Genomic DNA, 21,610 nt, shown 5'->3' with positions numbered 1-21,610 from the left:
TGTGCCCATCCCTGAACCAATCACTGTGGCAAAGGGAATGAATACACTGGTGGGCTTCAACCACTATCTCCTCTGCAGCTGAACCTCAGCACCACCCAGACCAAATGGACTAAAGCACATAGAGCCATTCCCCATGGGAATCACTTGTTTCCAGAAGGAGGAAGACAGGTTGCTGGAGGTGGTAGAACATCACATGTCTCCTATAGCCTCACACACGCCACTCTGTTCTTCTCACCCCCCCCCCATCCCATACCTTTGCCCTCCTCCTTTTTTCCTTCTTTATCCCCACCCATGCCTAAACTGATTTCTATCCCTTTAAAAACCTGGTTTTTCTTTCCTAATTTTGAAACTCCCAGTTCGTCTAGGAAAGCAGATGCTTCAGAAGCAGGCTGCCACAGAGAGCAGTTTTGAGCTTGATTCTGTACGTGTGATTATTGCCCAGGGACAATTTGGTACCAGCTGATCCGTCGGTACTTATGTTCCTAGTGTGGGAGGATGGCTCACAGTGACTTAGCACTAACTGATGCTGGGAAGAAGGCGAGTTATGCTGCTTGTATCTTTTCTTTGCCCATTAGCCAGAAGGGACTTTGGAAGGGAAACTAGGAACTTGTCTCTGAGTTGTAGCCGACTGGAAGAAATCTCATGCTAGAAGGATCAAACCTGAGGTGGAAAGCTGCCTGCAAACACTTTATTTTTGGTCATAAGTATATATATATTTTAAGGCAAATTTATCAAGATATAATTCACATATCATCCCCCACTCATTTCAAGTGTACCTTTTGTTTTAAAAGCATTTTTGCAGGGTTTGAAGCCATCACTGAAATCTAATTTAGAACATTTTCATTATCCCTGAAAGAAACTCCATACCTTGGAGAAGTCCACTATTCATTCTCCTCTTCCTGTGAGCCTCTGACAGTCATTGATCTACTTTCTGATTTCACAGATTTGCATATTCTAAACATTCAGTATAAATGGGATCATATAATCTGTAGGTTTTTTTGTGATTGGCCTCTTGCACTAAACAATATTTTCAAACCTCATACATGTTGGTACCTGTATTTGTGTCATTCCTTTGCATTGCCACATAATCTTCCATTGCATGGATATGTCACAGCTGATGGGTATTTGGGATTGCTTCCACTTTTTGGCTTTTATGAAGAATGCTGGTGTGAGCATTTATGTTATTTTGTGGGTGTGTATGTATTTTCATCCCTCTTGGGTACATATCTAGGAAAGGAGTGAAATGACTGGGTCATAGGGTAACTCTATGCTTTGCTCTGGGGAATTTTCCAAAGTTGCTGCACCATTTTGCATTCCCACCATCAATGTATAACCTCACCAACACTTGTTATTGTCTGTCTTTCTGATTATAGCCATTCCAGTGGGTGGGAAGTGGTGTCTCCTTGTGGTTTTGTTTGTCATTTCCCTTGTGGTTAATGATAGTGGGCATTCTTTCATGTGCTTGTTGGCCCTTTATATCTTCTCTGAGGAAATACCTTTTACCAATTTTCTTAAATTGGGCTGTCTTTTTTTATTATTGAGCTGTAAGTGTTCTCCATATATTCTGGCTGCAAATATTTTTGATTTAGGTTCTTGAATTCCTGTGAGCCTTGACTTTTAGCAGCTTTGAGATTAATGAAATATCTTTTATTCAAGCCTGGGGGAAAACCAAAGCTTAAACCAATCTGTGATGGATAATACTGCCAGTATTTGCGTGTGTCCTTTAAAAATGTCTCTGAACCCGATACCTCGTTTCCCTCCAACATTTGGGGGAAAAAATGTCAAAGTTACTGAAATGAAAGAACAGTACAAAGAATATCCATATACCATTTTGGATTCCTCGTCATTAGCTTTTTGCCACATTCGCTGGCCTATTCTGTGTTTGTGTGGTGGGGGTAGGAGGTATGTATTTTTTTAAGGCTGAATCCTTTGAAAGTAACTTGCAAATATAATAACCCATCACCTCAAAAGTCTTTAGTATATGTAGGCTGTGAACCTGGTTATGCTCCTGTATAACCACTATACCTTTATCATATCTAATAAATGTCAGATTAATATGTAATACATGATCTGTGTTCATATTTCCCCAGTATTCTCCTAAATGTCCATTCTTGCCTTAAGATCCATTCAAGGTTCACTTGTTAAATGTGGTTGTCGTGTCTCCTAAATACTAGAAATATTTCCTCTCTCTTGGTTTTTTGTGACACTGACATGTTTTAAAGATTTTGGGCTAATTATAGAATGACTACATTCTGTATTTTTCTGATTGTTTGCTTGAGATTAGAATTAGGATAGACTTTTTTTTTTGGCAAGAAATTGCATAGATGATGCTCTGTCCTTTTCTTGCATCGCATGTGGAGGTATATAATGTCAGTTTGTCCTGGAAGGGTAGTGCTGAGTTTGATAACTTGATCAAGAGGGTGTCTTCCAACTACTATATATAAAGTAGATAGGTAACAAGGATCTACTATATAGCACAGGGAAACTTTCTCAGTGTTGTGTAGTAACTTATTTGGAAAAAGAATCTGGCAAGGAATGGATCTATGAATATGTTTAACTGATTTACTTTGCTATGCGCCTAAAATTAATGTAGTATTGTAAATCAACTATGTTCCAATAAAATGTAAAAAAACCCAAAATGGTGTCTGCCATATCTCTCCATTACAGAGGTGACTTTGCCCCTTATTTAATAATGTATGTGAATCTCTTGTTCCCTCAAATCTTTCATTCAACTGTGGTATCTATAGCTGTGGTGATCATTGCTTGAGTCAGTTATTACTTTGAAGGTTACAGAATGTTGGCTTTCTAATTCTTTTATTCATTCACCATTTTTTAAATAGAATTCTTTTGTCAAGAAGAGCTTTACCTTTTTTCGTGTGTGTGCTTTTTTAGGGCTGCACCCGCGGTACATGAAAGTTCCCAGGCTAGAGTGTCTAACTAATGAGGGCTATAGCTGCCGGCCTATGCCACAGCCATAGCAACACCAGATCTGAACTGCATCTGCAACCTACACCACAGCTCAGGGCAATGCTGGATCCTTAAGCCACGGAGTTAGGCCAGGGATTGAACCCGCAACCTCATGGTTCCTAGTCGGATTCGTTTCCGTTGCACCACGACGGGAACTCCAAGCTTTACCTTTTATTTTCTCATACCTAAAAAAATGACCCCTCCCCTGACACCCCTGTTTTCTTCTTTAAAAAATATATCATCAGAGAACTTGAGAGTTATTTTACTCACTCTTGCTTCCTAATTTAAAAATAGTTTATCCTCTCAACAGGCATTTTTGAGATCTTACTTGCAGTAAGCATTATCACTTAAAAAAATTAAGTTGGATTAATCTAAGTCTTAATCCTTAAGTCTTCTTTTGGGCCCAAATTATTTTGTGTGATTCTAAAGCACATCCTTTACCTACATTTTTATATTTATCACTGCCTCTAAATTGTGTACTTAATTCCATTTATTTGCTAATTTTATCTAGTATTTTGTCAAATTGTTTTTGTAGGCTTGTATTTGTTTTTTATTAATGGAAGCCAAAACAAGTCAAGCATTTTAGGGTAATCTGTATCTTTTAGTGCTCAAGTCCTAGGGACAATCCATCTCTGTTTGCACATTCAAGTTTCTGATGCTGTCCCAACTGGCAGCAGCTTACCTTATTGCATCCAAGTTCCCCTGATAAAGTAAATGGCCTCTACCCATCACAGGCATAGCATTAGATACACTTGTAACGTGCATTGACTGAATGTGTGGCCACAAACCCCCCTTCCAAAATGAAAATAACACTTAAAATATTACAGGTGATTGTGTGTGCTGTTCTGTTTATAGCATTTGTGCCCAGCTTGTGTGAGAAAGGAGATAGGCCTCTACTTTTCTGGAACTCTCTTGCTTCTTGAGTAGGACTTCTCACACAGGGTAATGCCATGTTTAGGTTCTTTCTTAAGTAATTAATAATGTAAAATTATATCATGCATATGTGCCCTTATCACACACTGTACATTTTCATCTGTGTAATACATTTATACTAATAATGTCCCTGTAGGGCATTACATTTATATGAATAATGTCCCTGTACAAGGTTATCAGTTATATTATACCTCATTGGCAGCCCAAGAGATAAGTTCATTGTGACTGTATTATCTTTGCCACATATGATGATTTCAGAACCTAACCCTTGACTGAGTCTCAATTATCCCACTCTTGCAAACCCATCTTTATATAGTTTTGACATATCTTTCCTTTTAAACTTTTTTTTTTTCCTCTCATGCTGGTGAAACGTACTAGCCTTGCTTATTAATTAATCCCACCAGAGTGCTGGTCTGTCAGTTACATTTCTGTCTGCTTCTTCATCACCCCCGTTCTTCCCCAGTAGCTGGCAGGAGAAATGGGAATTATTAACCCTAAGATATCCAGAAGCGCCAATTTTACTGCTGTCTTGAAAATAGCTCCTTGTCTGCAATAAATAATAGTGCACACCTGGTGAACAACAGCATGTCAATTTATTGCCTTTTTGCACTGGTGCTTTTTCCTTGGGAAGGCTATATTTATTAGAGCTTATATCAAGTCACATTCTTTGACAGAACACAACAGAAACTGATTTTGCTCATCTCAATATAAAGGAAAGATAGTTATTCAACATAGTACTGGAAGTCCTAGCCACAGCAATCAGACAAACAAAAGAAATAAAAGGCATCCAAATAGGAAGAGAAGAGATAAAACTATCACTGTATGCAGATGACATGATACTATACATAGAAAACCCTAAGGACTCAACCCAAAAACTCTTGAACTGATCAACAAATTCAGCAGAGTAGCAGGATATAAGATTAACATTCAGAAATCAGTCACATTTCTGTGTACTAACAATGAAATATTAGAAAAAGAATACAAAAATGCAATATCTTTTAAAATTGCACCCCAAAAAATCAAATACCTGGGAATACACCTGACCAAGGAGGTAAAGGACTTATATGCTGAGAAGTATAAAACATTTATCAAGGAAATTCAAGAAGATGTAAAGAAATGGAAAGATATCCCATGCTCCTGGGTTGGAAAAATTAATATTGTAAAAATGGCCATACCACCCAAAGCAATCTACAGATTCAATGCAATCCCTATCAAATTACCTGGGACATTTTTCACAGACCTAGAACAAACAATCCAAAAATTTATATGGAACCAAAAAAGACACAGAATTGCCAAAGCAATTCTGAGGAACAAAAACCAAGCAAGGGGCATCACTCTCCCAGACTTCAGGCAATATTACAAAGCCACAGTATGAAGAAAGTGTAGTACTGGTACCAAAACAGACACATAGACAAATGGAACAGAATAGAGAACCCAGAAATAAACCCAGACACCTAAGGTCAATTAATCTTTGACAAAGGCAGCAAGAACATAAAATGGAAAAAGGACAGTCTTTTCAATAAGTGGGGCTGGGAAACCTGGACAGCTGCATGTAAATCATGAAACTAGAACACACCCTCACACCATGCGCAAAAGTAAACTCAAAACGGCTTAAAGACTTAAATATAAGGCAAGACACCATCAAACTCCTGGAAGAGAACATAGGCAAAACTTTCTCTGACATCAACCTTATGAATATTTTCTCAGGTCATTCTCCCAAAGCAACAGAAATAAAGGCAAAAGTAAACCAATGGGACCTAATCAAACTGACAAGCTTTTTTTTTTTTTTTTTTTTTTTTTTTGCACAACAAAGGAAACCAAAAAGAAAACAAAAAGACAACTTACAGAATGGGAGAATATAGTTTCAAATGATACAACCGACAAGGGCTTAATCTCTAGAATATACAAGCAACTTACACAACTCAACAGCAAAAAAGCCAACAACCCAACTTAAAAATGGGCAAAAGACCTAAATAGACATTTCTCCAAGGAAGATGTACAGATGACCAATAAGCACATGGAAAAATGTTCAACATCACTGATTATTAGAGAAATGCAAATCAAAACTACCATGAGATACCACCTTACACCAGTCAGAATGGCCCTCATTAATAAGTCCACAAATAACAAGTGCTGGAGTGGGTGTGGAGAAAAGGGAACCCTCCTGCACAGTTGGTGGGAATGTAAGCTGGTGCAACCACTATGGAGATACCTTAGAAATCTATACACAGAGCTACAATATGACCCAGCAATCTCACTCTTGGCGTATATCCATACAAAACTTTCCTTAAAAAAGACACATGCACCCACATGTTCATTGTAGCTCTATTCACAATAGCCAAGACATGGAAACAACCCAAATGTCCATCAACAGACAATAGGATTAGGAAGATGTGGTATATAATAGGATTAGGAAGATGTGGTATATACACAATAGAATACTACTCAGCCATAAAAAAGAATGACATAATGCCATTTGCAGCAACATGGATGAAACTAGAGACTCTTATACTAAGTGAAGGAACATGGATGGAATTAGAGACTCTCATACTGAGTGAAGGAAGTCAGAGAGACAAATACCATATGATATCACTTATATCTGGAATCTAATATAAGGCACAAATGAACCTTTCCACAGAGAAGAAACTCATGGACTTGCAGAATAGACTTGTGGTTGCCAAGGTGGAGGGGGAGGGAGTGGGGAGCTTGGGGTTAATAGATACAAACTATTGCCTTTGGAATGGATTAGCAGTGAGATCCTGCTGTGTAGCACTGGGAGCTCTGTGTAGTCACTTAAGATGGAGCATGATAATGTGTGAAAATAGAATGTGTCCATGTATGTGTACTGGGTCACCATGCTGTACGGCAGAAAAAAAAATTGTATTGGGGAAATAACTATTAAAAAGAAAAAAAAGGAAAGATAGAGGGTGCCTCACAGATTGTGAGGCAAAGCAGAAAAGCCTGACCTCAGAAGAATAGGACCTCAAGATCAAGGGCGTAGGAACCTATGACTATTGGTCCATCTTCTTCCAGCTTCGCCTCTCTGCTGGAAATCCTTAGTCATGCTAGAGAGAAACTAAATGGGCTTGACTGGGGTTGTGTGCCTGGTAAGGGATGGATGTGGAGGGCTGGAGTGTGATTGACATTCTCACAAAGAACTGGGGAAGGATCGTGTTACCAAGGGAAACCTGAGCTGCTTTTCCCCCAAAGAGGCAAAGGAGGTTGGAGAGACATAAATAGCACTGCCCTCCATCAGGCACCACCAGTGCATCTTTGTAAATCCTTGCTGGTGATGCCTAGTACATTGGAGAGCAAGGCATTCTGTCATTTTTAACTCTAAAAACAGTCACAGATCTTATAACAAACTTTGATGACCCAGACAAATAAAGGATTAGCTAAAGGATTATCCGTCCCCTTCCTTTATCTTTTTTTCCTTGGCTGGTCCTCTAGAAATCCTGGTGGTCAATTACATCTCTATGGGCAAACAAACAACACCAAAAACAAACAAAGTGGAAGGGAAGAGAGAGAGAAAGGAAGAAAGCAGGAAAATGGCTGAGAATGGGTTAAAATGATCAACTCCCTTCTGGAAATTTCCAGCTGTCAAATATTTGTTTCCCGGGACCTGCACCTTTCTCATTACAAATTCACTGGCTTGGTCACTGCTGCCTGGAGCTGTGCGTATGTAAATGTCAACTCTCTCACTGGCAAGTTGGTGAAATTTGCTGATGACACAAATCTGCGTAGGTTTGGGAGAAAGCAGGATTGTGAGAAACTCCAGATGCATCAGAGCAAACTGTGTGAGTCATTCAGCTCGGTCAATGGAGAGTCTCGGGCTTTTTGGGTGGCCGTGAGAGAGAAAGAGGAATTAGCATATTTAGCACCAGAAAAAAAGAAGTCAAACTTAAGGGGAGCAGTGTTATTAAATGGCCTTCTACATTATGGGCCTCCAGTTCTTTCTTGGATCTGGGTACTAAATTTGACTCTTCCTATGTCAGAGAGCGAGAAAGGAGGAAAAAATAGAGCTGTGCATCAGAGCGAGGCTGACTGTGAAGCTCCTGGTTCCCACATCCAGAAGCTATTTTTATTAATAGGAATGTTGATAAGAATTACAGTTAACCATTTCTTGATTACTTACAAGGTCCTGGGCACTGTTATTGGGCATGTTACACACACATCATTAACCTACTCAGTAGCTAAAGGAGGAAACACAGAAGGCAAAACTGGGGCTTGGGTTCATTGTCCCCGGTGCCACAGCCAAGAAGTGATAAGAAAAGGAAAAGAAAAAGGACCTTAACATTTCTGCCGGGAAATAACAGCTGCCTCATTTCTTCCTGCCTTGTGCAGTAGCAGTGGGAGTCCTTCAGCCCATAAGTAGGAGGACCCCTAACTAAAGCCCCATCAAGGAGGTTCAAGAATTTATTCATGTTTTCCTTTAACAGCTATTTCTTGAGCTGTTCCTCTGTGCTAGATAAACATCCTTTTAGCTCCTTAAAGGAGGCGCCCCACTAGGAAACTCAGTTTCTTTCCTTTTTTTGGCTGTGGTATGTGAAAGTTCCCAGACTAGGGATGGAACCCACATCACAGCAGTGACCTAAGCTGCTGAAGTGACAGTGCTAGATCCTTAGTCCATTGCGCCACAAGGGAACTCCAGAATCATCTTCTTAATTCCCCTTTTTATGCCTGCAGGCCAGAAGCTTTGAGCCATTTCTCCTTTTTTGAAGTTGCTTTCAGCCTCTTACTCTTGTTTAACTCCTTGACCAAAATCGTAGAATGGGACAGACTTAGGCTTCTCCCTCCCCATTTTTAACTATAACCTGGTTGGGCTGAAGGTATGTACCTCAGAGCCAGGGCTAGGAAGAAGGAAAAGGAAGTCTCAGTGGGCTGGGAGGAACCTGGCATTTAATAGCAAGCAATTAGGAAAAAAAAGCTGATACTTTCTGAGCACCTGCTAGATTTCAAGGCACATTACCATATTTAATTCTCACAGCCCCCCTGCAAGGTATATGTGAACTGTCCCATTTTATTTTACTACCTAATAAAGTATGCATGGATAGTTTTCATGGTTTTGCCCAAAGACATGCACAGCTTGCAAATGCTAAAGCTGGCATTTTTCATTTCTGTCTCTCTGATCTGTGGGCTCCACCCTCAAAATGTATGGAGAATCCGATTGCTCCAGAGGAAACAGCTCCACTGTTACCCCCCAGTACCTGCCACCCACAATCTGAGCCACCATCGTTTCTTGCCTAAATGATATTGGTGATTATCAGGCTTTTTAAGTCAACTTCATTCAGAAATATGTAATTCACATACAATAAATTCCTTTTTAGAAGTTCGCTTCATGTCTCAGCAGTTAACAAACCCGACTAGGATCCATGAGGATACAGGTTTGATCCCTGGCCTTTCTCAGTAGGTTAAGGATCCCACTGTGAGATCCTTAAGGGAGCTGTGGTATAGGTCGAAGATGTGGCTCAGACCCCGCACTGCTGTGGCTGTGGTGTATGTAGGCCGGCAGCTGTAGCTCCACCTCGACCCCTAGCCTGGGAACTTCCATATGCCACGGGTGTGGCCCTAAAAAGCAAAAATAAATCAACAAGTAAATTCATTTTTAAATGTAAAATTTTGTAGTAGTTTATATTTATGGAGCACTTATTAAATGGCAGGCAGCCTCTAAAGCTTCATTAATCTTCACATCCACTCTGAAGTAGGTGTTGTCTTGTCCTTTTGTTGTTGTTGTTCAATAATATCTTGCCTGAATTATGACAGCAGCCCTGTACCTCGTCCCTTGGCTGCCCAGGCTCCTCTGCAGTCTCTTCTCAACACATTAGCCAGAGTGATGCTCTGCAATTACTCAGATCAAAATCCGCTTGAGAGCCCCATTTGTAACCTTCAGGACCTCATCTCCTCTTGCCCTGCCCATCACTCACGCTGCCCCAGCCATCTGGTCTCCACAGTGGCAGAGCCTGGAATGCTGTTCCCCAAGACACCCATGGAGCCTGTTTGCTGAGGTCACCTTCCTAGTGAGACTGGCTCTGCCCAGACTCTTTGAGATGTTAACTATACAACAGGCCCAGATTAAGGGCCATGCGATAGGCAGAAATTGTCAGACGGCTTCCACCTTCGCCCTTGATGTTGCTGCCATGATAGTGTTGTGTTGCATAAGGCAGCAAGGAAGTCATCTGGGTTTACAACTAAAAAAGAACTAAATTCTGTCACCCATCCAAATGAGCCTGTAGCAGATTCGTCTCCCAGAGCCTCTAGATAAGAGGCTAGGTCACCAGGACCTGATGTCAGACCAGGAAAGCCCCCTGGATTTCTGACCTCCAGAGCTGTGAGATGATCATAGAGTGGTGTTTTAAGCTGCTAAGTCTGTGGTGGTTTATTAGAGGAGCAAAAGAGAACTCATACAGATGGTAAATAAAAGGATTCACCGCTCCTGGCAGATTGGCTCATGGTGCAGGGCCTGCGCACAGAACTGTGTGGGAAAGGTTCTGAGACTGCTCGCAGGCTCAGTGATGGACTAGCAGCAGCTGAGAGTTTGCACCATACTCACCTTCTCTGGTCTGGGTTCTTTCTGCTAAACTAGAATGGTGGGTTTAGATGGAGTCAAGCTTATAGGCTGGGGTCAAAAACAGAGAACACGGGATCATGAAAGAAAACCAGCTAGCAGAATAAGAATCAAAAATTTAAGACTGTCTTTTTTCATTAAGGCTGCTATAACAAAAATATAGACTGAGTGGCTTATAAATAGCAAATATCCATATCTCACAGTTCTGGAGGCTGGAGTGGGAAGGCCAAGATCAAGGTGCTGGCAGATTCAGTGTCTCGTGAGGGCCCGCTTCCAGGTTCATAGACAGCTGTCTTCGCAGTGTCCTCACATGATGAACAGGGTAAGGAGCCTTCTGGAGTCTCTTTTATAAGGGTGCTAATCCTATTCCTGAGGGCTCTACTAGCCTCACGACCTCCCCAAAGATCTCAACTCTCAATAGCATCACATTGGGAGTCAGAGTTTCAGTATATGAATTTTAGAGAGATACACATAGACTGTAGCAAAGACCTAGAATGTCAAATTAGGGCACAGATTTTTGCTTGTCTTAATCTCTAACCTCAGTGTCTAGAACAGAGTCTGGCACATGGTAGGTGCTTAATAAATAACAAAGAGTAGGAGTTATGTTCTAGTGCTTAACCGAATAGGTTTTAGTATTACAGGGCCCTCAAGTCAAATTCCATTTCTACCACTTAACAATTTTCTTATCTCAAATAGGGAGATAAGAGTGATTTCTCTGCAGTGCATCGGTGAGAATTAATAGAGATAACAACATAGGTGGCATCCTGAGCCCAGTGCCTGGGCTCAGGCACAGCTACCAAGGGGTAGCTGTTTGAGAATTACTGTTCTGTCAGACTGCGTCCTTGTAAGTTATAGTCATGAGCTCTGACTGATTTAAAGAGGGAGGTTATTATTTGGAGGTTATCAGGAAGCTCCCTAAATCTCCAGGAAAGCTGGGAAACCAGGCTCTGAGCACAGATCAAAGCAAAGCAGTCTCCTTGTGTCAGATGATCAGAAGCATGTGCAAGAGTGGGTCTGCTTGGGCACAGCTGCTACCGTGGCACACACTGACCAGCCCCCACCCTGCCCTGCCAACTCCTAGAAGTCTGAGTTGCAGCTGGTTGTCAGGCCTGCATCAAGACCTGTTCCTGTGCCTTTGTGTCTTGAGGTGCAGATGCTAGACTATGAACAAAGTCGCAGGATGGCTCAGGCCTTCTTCCTCTAGCTCCTGGGAGAGCCAGGAGTGATATTTAGACTTTGCATCTTCTTTGCTGTGAGATAGGTTCTATCATCCAGTTATAAGGTAGGGATTCTCTAACTGTAGGAAGAAGTTAAGATGCCAGATAGTCCCCCTGGCATCCCATACCCTCCAAAAGACAAAACCCTTTCTACTCATCATTAGGTGCTGACCCAGGGTCAGAAAGACTGTTTCAAGAAGGCAGGGGAGAAGTTGCTGTTGTGGCTCAGTAGGTTAAGAACCTGACTAGTACCCATGAGGATGCAGGTTTGTCCCTGGCCTCATTCAGTGGGTTAAGGATCTGCTGTTGCTGTGAGCTCTGGTGTAGGTCACAAATGCAGCTCAGATCCCTTGTGGCTATGGCTGGCAGATGCAGCTCTGATTGAACCCCTAGCCTGGGAATTTACATATGCCACAACCCTAAAAAGCAAAAAAAACAGTGGGGGGCGGGCAAGGGAACCCCTAGTGTTCAGTCTCAGGATGATTCCAGGTAGGAGGGGGGATTCTTGGGGCTTTCAGTATTCAGATATAGAGGGGAGTATCTTTTTTCCCATTTGACACTGGCTTTCAACTTGAGCTCTTCTGACAGGTTCTTCACCAGGTCATGCATAATTAAAATATCACTATGTCTAGCCTCAGAATGTGGTTAGAGGAGGGAGGCAACTGTAAACATCAGCTTCCTTTGAAACTAGTCCCAGAACTCTTTGGCCTTCATGCTTTGAGTAAGATGTGCAGGACCTGTGAGCCATCCAGTGATGACTAATTCAATGGTTATACAGTTAAGTCTTGACTGTCATTCTTTTCCTATGGTTTTTAATACCGGAAAATACTTTCCAAAAATAATCATATGATAATAGATAGCATTTATTTAGTGCCTATCATTTTGTAGCCATTGGCAAAGTGCTTGAAGTTGTATGTGGTCTCATTTAATCCTTTCTTCTGTGAGGCATAGTGTTGTTATTCTCATTTTATAGATTAGGAAACAGAGGCTTAAGAAGCGTGTCAACCAGGTTGTGGGTGATAGAACTTGGACTTGAACCAAGGTGTGCCTGACACCAAAGCATATAATTTTAGCCACAAATTCATGTGAAGCTGGTAGAATGTGAACAGCAAAATTCTTTTGCAGAGCAAGCTATGCTATTCATCATTCATCATTATGAATTGTCAATATTGTGTACAAGTTTGGCATAAAGGCCATAGAAAGTCCACAGAGGCCCATTTATAGTTGGAAATATTTGCATCTCCAACTCTTTCCTCAAGGTTTTGCCTGTAGATGAAAAGTTTTTTTTAATAGTAGTAGCAGTATGAGAGAACATATAATTTTTTCTGTAATCAAGATGATGAGCCAAGTTGCCTATATTTATTTCCATTAGCACAGTGATTACATATAATTAAAACTAAAGCATCATCAGAAAAGGTCAGATAACAACAAACACAGGATAGAAAAGATGAGTTATCTTTTCACAGCAGAGATCTGTGCAGGCCCACTAAAAAGAAATATCTATATCCCGCCCTATTCTGACTCCAACCCCCATACTCTGTTCTTTTTCTTTTCTGTCATGCCTCACCTTCTAACCTACTTGCTAGTGTATTATTTCTTCATTATCATTGCTTCTTCTTAAAACATAAGCTCCCTGAGGGCAGGGGGCTTTGTTTCATTCTGTTATAGATCTCAAATGCTGGAAAGTGTCTTGCTGCAGAACAGATACTCAAATATTTGTTGAATGAGTGCATGGATGTAAAAAATAGTAGTAGAAGTGGGATTCAATAAGAGGAGGATCTCTGAAAGTAGGACATATGTGTGCAGGATTGTTTTAATTATCTACTGCTGTGAAACAAACCATATCAAAATGCAGTGGCTTAGGACCATCCATCCATTGGCTATTGTTCTATGCGTCAGGGATTTGGGCCAGGTTCAGTTCAAAAGAGATATCTGTTTCACATGATGTTGGCTGGGGCAGCTCAGCTGGTTCTGAAGAATTCAAGGTGACCTCCTTCACATGACTGGGCTGGCGATTGACTAGCTACCTTTGTTCTCCTCATGTGCCCTCTATTCCGTACCTGGCCTCTCATCTTGCAAGGCTTTTCTCTCCATGTGGTCTCTCTCTCCAGCCACAAAGCCTTGACTTTTTTTCCTGGTGGCTAGGCTCCCAGCATCACAGTAGAAGCTCCAAGCCCTCTTGGGGACTCAGCTCTATCATCCCAGAATGTCACTTCCACCACCTTCTATGCTAAGAGCCAGTCTTAGAGCAAGCCCAGGTCCCAGGGCTGAGGAAAGGAACTCTGTCTCTGGGTGGGAGGACCAGCACCCTGACATCTTGAGAGAAAAAGTATGGATGTGGAAGGGGCTGTTTTTGTGCTTTGTGTTTTGCCTTTTTTTTTTTTTTAGGGCCATACCTGTGGCACATATGGAGGTTGCCAGGCTAGGGGTCCATTGGAGTTGCAGCCTCTGGCCTTCACCAAAGCCACAGCAACATCAGATCCGAGCCATGTCTGCGACCTACACCACAGATCCTTAACCCACTGAACAAGGCCAGGGATCGAACCCGCAACCTCATGGTTCCTAGTCGGATTCTTTTCCGCTGCGTCAAGAAGGGAACTCCAGTATTTGTCTTTTTGAGACTGCCTTAATTTACTTAGCATAATGTCACCACTGTTTATCCATGTTGAAGCATGTGTCAGAATTTTTTTTTTTTAATTTAAAATATTCCTTGGTAGGCATATCCCACATTTAGTTTATCCATTCATCCTCCAGTGGACACTTGGGTTGCTTCTACCTTTTGGCTGTGATGAATCATGCTCCTGAGAACCTGGATGTACACGTCTCTGCTTTTAATTCTTTTGGGTATTTGCCCAAAAGTGGAGTTGCTGAATGATATAGCAAGTCAAGTTAAAATTTTTTTTTGAAGAACATCTGTAATGTTTTCCACAATAATTGCAACCATTTTACAAAAAGGGAGCCCCCCCTTGTTTTTTCTTTTTTGGCCACCACATCTGAGTCCTGGTGCTGCGGACACTGCTGATCCTGTTGAGCCACAGCAGAAACTCTGAGAGGGAATTGTTTCTAATTCATAATACCACAGTAATAAAATCTCAACCTGTATTGACCACTCTTCTAAGGAATTTTTTTTTTTTTTTTTTTTTTTTTGCTTTTTAGGGCCACACCCGGGGCATATGGAAAAGTTCCCAGGCTAGGGGTAGAATGGGAGATATAGCTGCCAGCATATGCCACAGCCACAGCAACTTGGGATCCCAGCCACTTCTGCAACCTATACCACAGCTCACAGCAACACCAGATCCTTAACCCACTGAACGAGGCCAGGGATGGAACCCGCATCCTCATGGATCTTAGTTCGTTAACCACTGAGCCACATATGAAGAGAATTCCCAGGAATTAGTTTTTTTTTCTGTTGCTGCGGAAATATATTCTAATATATTTTTTCTGTTATTTTAAAAATCTCTTTATTTTTCCACATCTATTGGTGGTCCTATAGAACTTAATTTATGTCACATTTTCCTTCCTGTATTACAGAGAAGGGAACTATATTACTGGCAACTTTATTGCCAGTTCACCTAAATGACAGTGGTCAGGCACCCCAAGGACTCTGCTCTGTTTTGCTTAAACTCTGCAGCTCACACAGATTTCTAGGCTAGGGTGGCATCATTTTCCCTGCAAAGCTTTGGAGCATTGCCCCAGAAGACAGTTCTGAAGTACCTTCAGCTTCCCAGCATTTTCCAGCCCTCTGGGACTTATCCGAAAATGAACCTTTTGAGAAAAAAAGGAAAAGGAAAAAAAAAAAAAAAAAACACCCTCCCAAGACAAACAATGAGAAATTGCTAAAAATAATAGATGCTTTATTGTTTCTCTTCCTAAAGGCCATATTTTTGGCTGGCTTTAGCTATTATTCATTCCCCTGGGGCACATTTCATTTTCTCTGAAAGATTGTATAGTAAGGGGGAACAACTTATAATTTAGGCTACAAATTGTGTGTGACATTTCTGTGTCTTATTTGGTGGTTCTTATCCCTACTGTTGTCTGGAAGAGGTTTTTCTTTCACAGGCATTGTTTGAAAGCAGGTAGTGCTCCTCACACAGGCACGTCCCTTCAGCAAAGATGTATAATATGGCTCATTTCTGTGTTTTCTGAAGAATGGGATTAACGACCTTACTTCTCACATTTATAATGCTGTTCTGTACCCCCAAGCTGTAACAGGAGTTAGACATTCTTCATGTCCTTAAATCTTTCAATATGGAAGCAACCCCACAAAAATAGGTATATTGGGATTTCTTCAGGCCTTTTTGGAATCAGGATGTACTTTCATTTTCCTTTAGAGGTAAACTTTGATTCAGAATTTCTCTGGGAGTTCCTGTTGTGGCTCAGCAGGTTAAGGACCCAATATGGTCTCAGTGAGGATGCAGGTTTGATCCCTGGCCTCGCTCAGTGAGTTAAGGATCTTGCATTGCAAACTGCGGGGTAGGTTACAGTGTTGCCATGGCTGTGGTATAGGCCAGTAGCTGCAGCTCCAGTTTTACCCCTAGCCTGGGAATCTACATATGTTACAGGCGCAGCTGTAAAAAGAAAAAAAAAATTTTCCAGATTCAGATATCCCAATACAGATACTGTAGGGTCCTGGTAAAGAGCAAAAGCTCTGTAGTCTGGCATATGTAGGTTTGAGTTAATATATGCCCACTTACTAACTGTATAATTTGGGGAAACCTCCTACATTTATGTCAGCCTCGGTTACTTCATCTATAAAATGCCAAAGCCAGTAGTGCCTATCTCAGTGGACTAAATTGAATAGTCAAGGAACAGTGCCTGATACACAGTATAAGCTAAGTAATTATTCTTCCTATTAGTAAATTATAAATTCTGTAAGGTCACAATCTATTTCTATTCATCCTTGATTGCACAGACTTAAATATTCATAATAATCTACTGAAAGGAACTGTTACAACAAAAACAGTATATGTATTGTAGAGTTTTGTATTATTATTTTTTTTCTTACTCTACTTTTTTTTTTTTTTTTTTTTTTTTTTTTTTTTTTTTTTTTTTTGCTGTACCTGCTAAGAAGTTCCTGGGCCAAGGATCAAACCCATGCCATGGCAGTGACAACACCAGATCCTTAGCTGCTAGACCCCCAGGGAACTCTCCTAAGCTACATTTTTAACTTTAATAGTAAGAGCAACCAAGGTTTTTTGAGCATTCACTGTGTACTAAGCATTGAGCTAGACATTTTATATGTATTAACTTCTTTAAACCTTATACTAAGAACACAGGTACTATAATTATGCTCATTTTATAGGTAAGAAAACTAAGGCCAATAAAGAGAAATTACGTAACTTTCCTCCCTTAGTAAGTAAATAAGTAGCACAACCAAACTTTGAATTCACCTGGTCTGGCTCCAGTGTCCATGCTTTTAATTTCATGAATTTTCATAGTTTTTGTTCTCAAGACCCCTTTAGTCTCCTAAAAGAGCTTTGGTTTTTTTGTGAGTTATAGCTATAAATATTTACCATAATCAGAATTTAAAGTCAGAACTTTAAAATATTTATTTACTAATTTATTTAAAATATGAAAGAAACTTATTGCATGTTAATATGAATATTGTATTTTTCCAAACAAAAAAATTAGTGTGCACAATGGCATTTTTTTCAAAATCTTTATGTCTGGCTTAATAGAAGACAGCTGGATAATCATACCTGCTTCTGCATTCAGTTTGCTGTTACATCACAAATTATTTAGCTTCTCAAAAACCCCATTTGGAGTTCCCGTCGTGGCGCAGTGGTTAACGAATCCGACTAGGAACCATGAGGTTGCGGGTTCGGTCCCTGCCCTTGCTCAGTGGGTTAACGATCCGGCGTTGCCCTGAGCTGTGGTGTAGGTTGCAGACGCAGCTCGGATCCCGCGTTGCTGTGGCTCTGGCGTAGGCTGGTGGCTACAGCTCCGATTCGACCCCTAGCCTGGGAACCTCCATATGCCGCAGGAGCGGCCCAAGAAATAGCAACAACAACAACAACAAAAGACAAAAAAAAAAAAAAAAAAAAAAAAAAAAAAAACAAACCCATTTAACATTCATTAGAGAATACAAGTGAAAATGACTAATAACATCTTATTGTTCTTATGGAAACATTTTTACCTCACATACCTCCTGGAAAAATTGTGGGGCCAGGGTGTCAGTGGGATTTTCCAGAGCACACTTGGAGAACTACTATCTATCCTTTCCTGCTTTTCAGGTAAAAAGTTTATAGTCTAGAGAGAACAGGGAAGGAAGGAGGTACTAGAAGCTATTTCTAAACCACCAAATAAAATATAGAGATGGTTGGCACAGTTGGTAGCCTAATTTCACCTGCTGTTTCTAATTTAATTCATGTAATTGGCCTGAGGGATAAATATTTTAATATCTATTTTATAGTTAAGAACAATGAGACTAAAGGATTGAGTCTTGCTCAGAGATACCCAACCGAGCTAAGATTTGAACCCATGTCATCCGAGTCCCAAGTAGCCTGCTTATTCTGCCATTTTCCCAGTAAGTAATTGCCATACTTTATTTTAAAATAGACCACCACGAGTGAGGGATCTGTATTAATCAGGACTCTAGTTTGTTGACAGAGGTCCAATTCAAACTTATTTGAACCAAAAGAGGAAAAAAAAAAAAAGAGGAAACATACTGCCAGCAAAAGCAAGTGTAAATGAACTTCAGGCATGACTGGATCCAGGTGTTAAGCTAACATGATCAGACCTTGAATATTCTCTCTTCTTCTCTTGGGTTTGGCTTCCTTTTCATTTAGCATCATTCTTAGGCAGGATTTGTCCCAAAGTTTCAGCAATAGTCTTAAGGCTGACTCTGATTGGTCCACTTGGGACAAGAGTCTGTCCCTAAACCAATCCCTGGGCTAAGGAGGTGGAAGGCTACACTTAGCCAGGATTGGAACCATATGCCAGCCCCCAGAGCCTAAGGGAGTAGGAAGGTCAAACCCTTCTACTCCTAGATTAGCCTCAATTATCTCCTCTGAGGGTGGTGGGGGGCTAGTTCCCAAATGTGAACTGGGATGCTCAGACCAGAAAAATAGGTCAAGGGATTCTGGGCAGGCAAAACTCAATAGATATTACAGTGGATCCCATTTTTCTCATGTATTCCATTTAAGCTTCCATCACAAATATAACTTCTTGATGTCCCCCCTCCCTTTATTCATTCTACATGGTGTTTTTATGGGATGCTCTGATCATGTGAAAATGTTCTTTGGGCCTTGCTCTTAAAGTATTTACAATGGCATCCTGGAGACAAGTCAGACGTACACAAAAAATGTTCTACAGTTACCAAGCAATGAAATTAGCATAGGGCAGGGAAATCCTAGTACAGGTTAAAAGTCTGTGATCCAAGGGACTCTGTAGAGGATCACAACCGATTTGGGACAGAGCAGCATCCTCAAGGTATAAATTACACAGTAACAGTCACACTGTGGATTTTCTTCTGCGAAAATTTTCTCAAGTCTCTTTCTTTCTTCCTGGGAGACAACGCATTCAAGTTGAAAGAATCCAAGCTTTGAGTCAGAGACTGGGCAGAAGCTAGACCCTTTCCTTCTTCCCTCATCACCAGTGCTAGTATTTGCTTTCTGGCCAAAGTCTTCATATGCAAGTAGAACCTGAGAAGCACGCCATCCCTGTTCTTAACATTTTGCTGCTCTCAGATTTGGAGTGTGTATATTTTTCAACAACTGGTATCCAGGTTACTACTCAGTCCTGCTCCCTGATGAGGGGCAAACAAAAGCAGTTTGCTGGGGGTAGGGTTCTGGTTGTTGTTGGTGGTGGTGTTTTTTACGGGAAAGAAATGTAATTCTGAAGAATGAGTAGTTGATTGTTGAAATCAGAGCTCTCAACGGCACATGTACCCATAAACTGCCACAGCCCCAGCTTTGTGATTGGATACAGGTCAGTTGCAAGAAATGCAATATTAAAAGAAAACTCTTCTTTAACAGACATGGTATTTAGCAACCTAGGATTTCTATTTAAAGGGTATTTAAAAAAAATACTTTCAGCACTCCGTATGTTGTGACTGAGCATTGTTATTAACTGCTGTGATGCATTTGTTTAAAGAGAGAAGGGAAAATGTAGCTTGCATTTCATGAAGCCTGTTTAGCTATTAACCTAGCTACAGGAATTCAAATATTGTTACATACATTTCAAGAGTCAAAAACAGCCGCTCTGCACTGGTCTCTACTTGAAGCTTTGGCTTTGAAATTTTCAGGGGTTGTTTTCTCCAAAGCTCCTGTTTCCAACCCAAACATGCACAGATCAAAATTTCTTGTTCAGGCATTATAATGCTAACTTGATCCAGTGCAAAAAAAAAAAAAAAAAAGAAAAGAAAAGAAGTAATTGGCATTTCTACAACCAGTTGGAAGCTTTTATCTCCAGGTTTTTTGGTTTGATGCTTAGAACTGTGCTACGTGCCAGAACTCCACTTTTACTCTGAGTCCTGAATGGTCAGCAAGCAAATGAACTAGCTTGAGCTTTTCATGCACAACTTGCTACTGATTTATGACACATAGTGGGGTGTTTGTTTTTCTATTCAGTGTCCACCTATTTCCCCATTTTGATAGAAAAAAAAGGCCTCTACACTGTAGTTACTAGAACTCCAACCTGACAAAGTAGAGACCTATTTCTTTTCACTACTTAGAAGCATTTTCTTTTTTCTTTGGGGCTGCACCTGCATATGGAAGTTCCAGTCTAGGTGTCGAATCAGAGCTGTGGCTGCCAGCCACAGCCACTCGGGATCCAAGCCTTGTCTGCAACCTACACCACAGCTCACAGCAATACCAGATCCTTAACGCACTAAGCGTGAGGCCAGGGATCAAACCTGCGTCCTCATGGATACTAGTCAGGTTCACTACCGCTTAGCCACAATGGGAACGCCAGCATTTTCAGTGTCAATGTATTGGTCAGGTTTGGCGGCCATAACAAAATACTGTAGGCTGGGTGTCTTAATACACATTTTTTTTTTTTCACGGTTCTAGGGGTTGGAAGTTCAAGATCAAGGTACCAGGAGAGTTCATTTCTGGTGAGACCTCTCTTTGCTTGCCAACCACTACCTTCTTGCTGTGACTTCATCTGGCCTTTCTTCATGTAGAGATTGCTGGTGTCTCTTCTTTTCCTTATAAGGGCATTAAGTCCCACCCTTATAACCTCACTTAACCATTCTTACTTTCTTACAGGTTCCAACTCCAAATGCAGTCACAGTGGGGGTAGGGCTTCAATATATGAATTTAGAGGCACACAGTTCAGTCCATAACAGTCGTTTTTTCTTCTTCTTCTTTTAAGAAGGGTAAGATGAAAGTCTTTTTTTGTGTTTCTAATTCACATGGTGTTCTTGTCGACCACAATCTCTGCTAGGAGAACTCGGCAAGCACGATGTGGGTGGAAAAAGGACACAGTAAACCATTGCAGCTGGTGAGAGTGGCATGCAAGATGAAAAGCACAGAAAATTGAATCTCATCTCTTCTTGTTCTCCTCTCCTGTGAATGTAGCCTGTCCTATTTGTAACTGCCTGTTTACTTCACCTTCATTCTGATGGATGCCTGTTATTAAAGTGGATGGGGCTCTGAAGCAGTAATAACAGAGGCGATTTCCCAGGGTGAGGAGGTTTGCTGAGTGTGGAGATTAGCCCTGGGTTCAGCAATCTAGTCTTTGGCCGGAGATGGGGGAGAAAAGACCCGGGGTAGCACTTCCAGCTTCCTTCCATTGTTTTGCCGTGGAGTTTCGACGTGTCAAGGCATTTTTGGAGATAATTGGCTTTGGCCCCTGACTCTGGATTGCATCTGCCCACTTGTTTATGTATTTATGATAGAATGATGTTTGGGACCTAGTAGATGTTATCCCATGTTATTGCAGAATTGTAGCCAAAACCCAGAATGGGGGCAGAGGGTGTGAGTAC

At 41.0% G+C, this 21,610-nt stretch overlaps 1 protein-coding gene across 3 annotated transcripts in view; it reads left to right on the top strand.

Annotated features, from left to right (window-relative positions):
- PRICKLE2 (prickle planar cell polarity protein 2) overlaps positions 1 to 21,610 on the top strand; it is a 347,924-nt gene that overhangs the window by 117,715 nt on the left and 208,599 nt on the right. Inside the window, exon 1 of one of the 3 annotated variants that reach the window (XM_021069190.1) lies at positions 20,713 to 20,737. The exons of the other annotated variants lie outside the window; for them this stretch is intronic. The gene's annotated coding sequence lies outside the window, so the exon portion shown is untranslated. Of the gene's footprint in view, positions 1 to 20,712; positions 20,738 to 21,610 lie in introns of those variants that run through there. 3 annotated transcript variants of the gene reach the window in all.

The sequence above is a fragment of the Sus scrofa genome, chromosome 13 (genome assembly GCF_000003025.6).
Source record: "Sus scrofa isolate TJ Tabasco breed Duroc chromosome 13, Sscrofa11.1, whole genome shotgun sequence".
Lineage (NCBI taxonomy): Eukaryota > Metazoa > Chordata > Mammalia > Artiodactyla > Suidae > Sus > Sus scrofa.
This window is presented reverse-complemented; position numbering and strand designations above follow the sequence as displayed.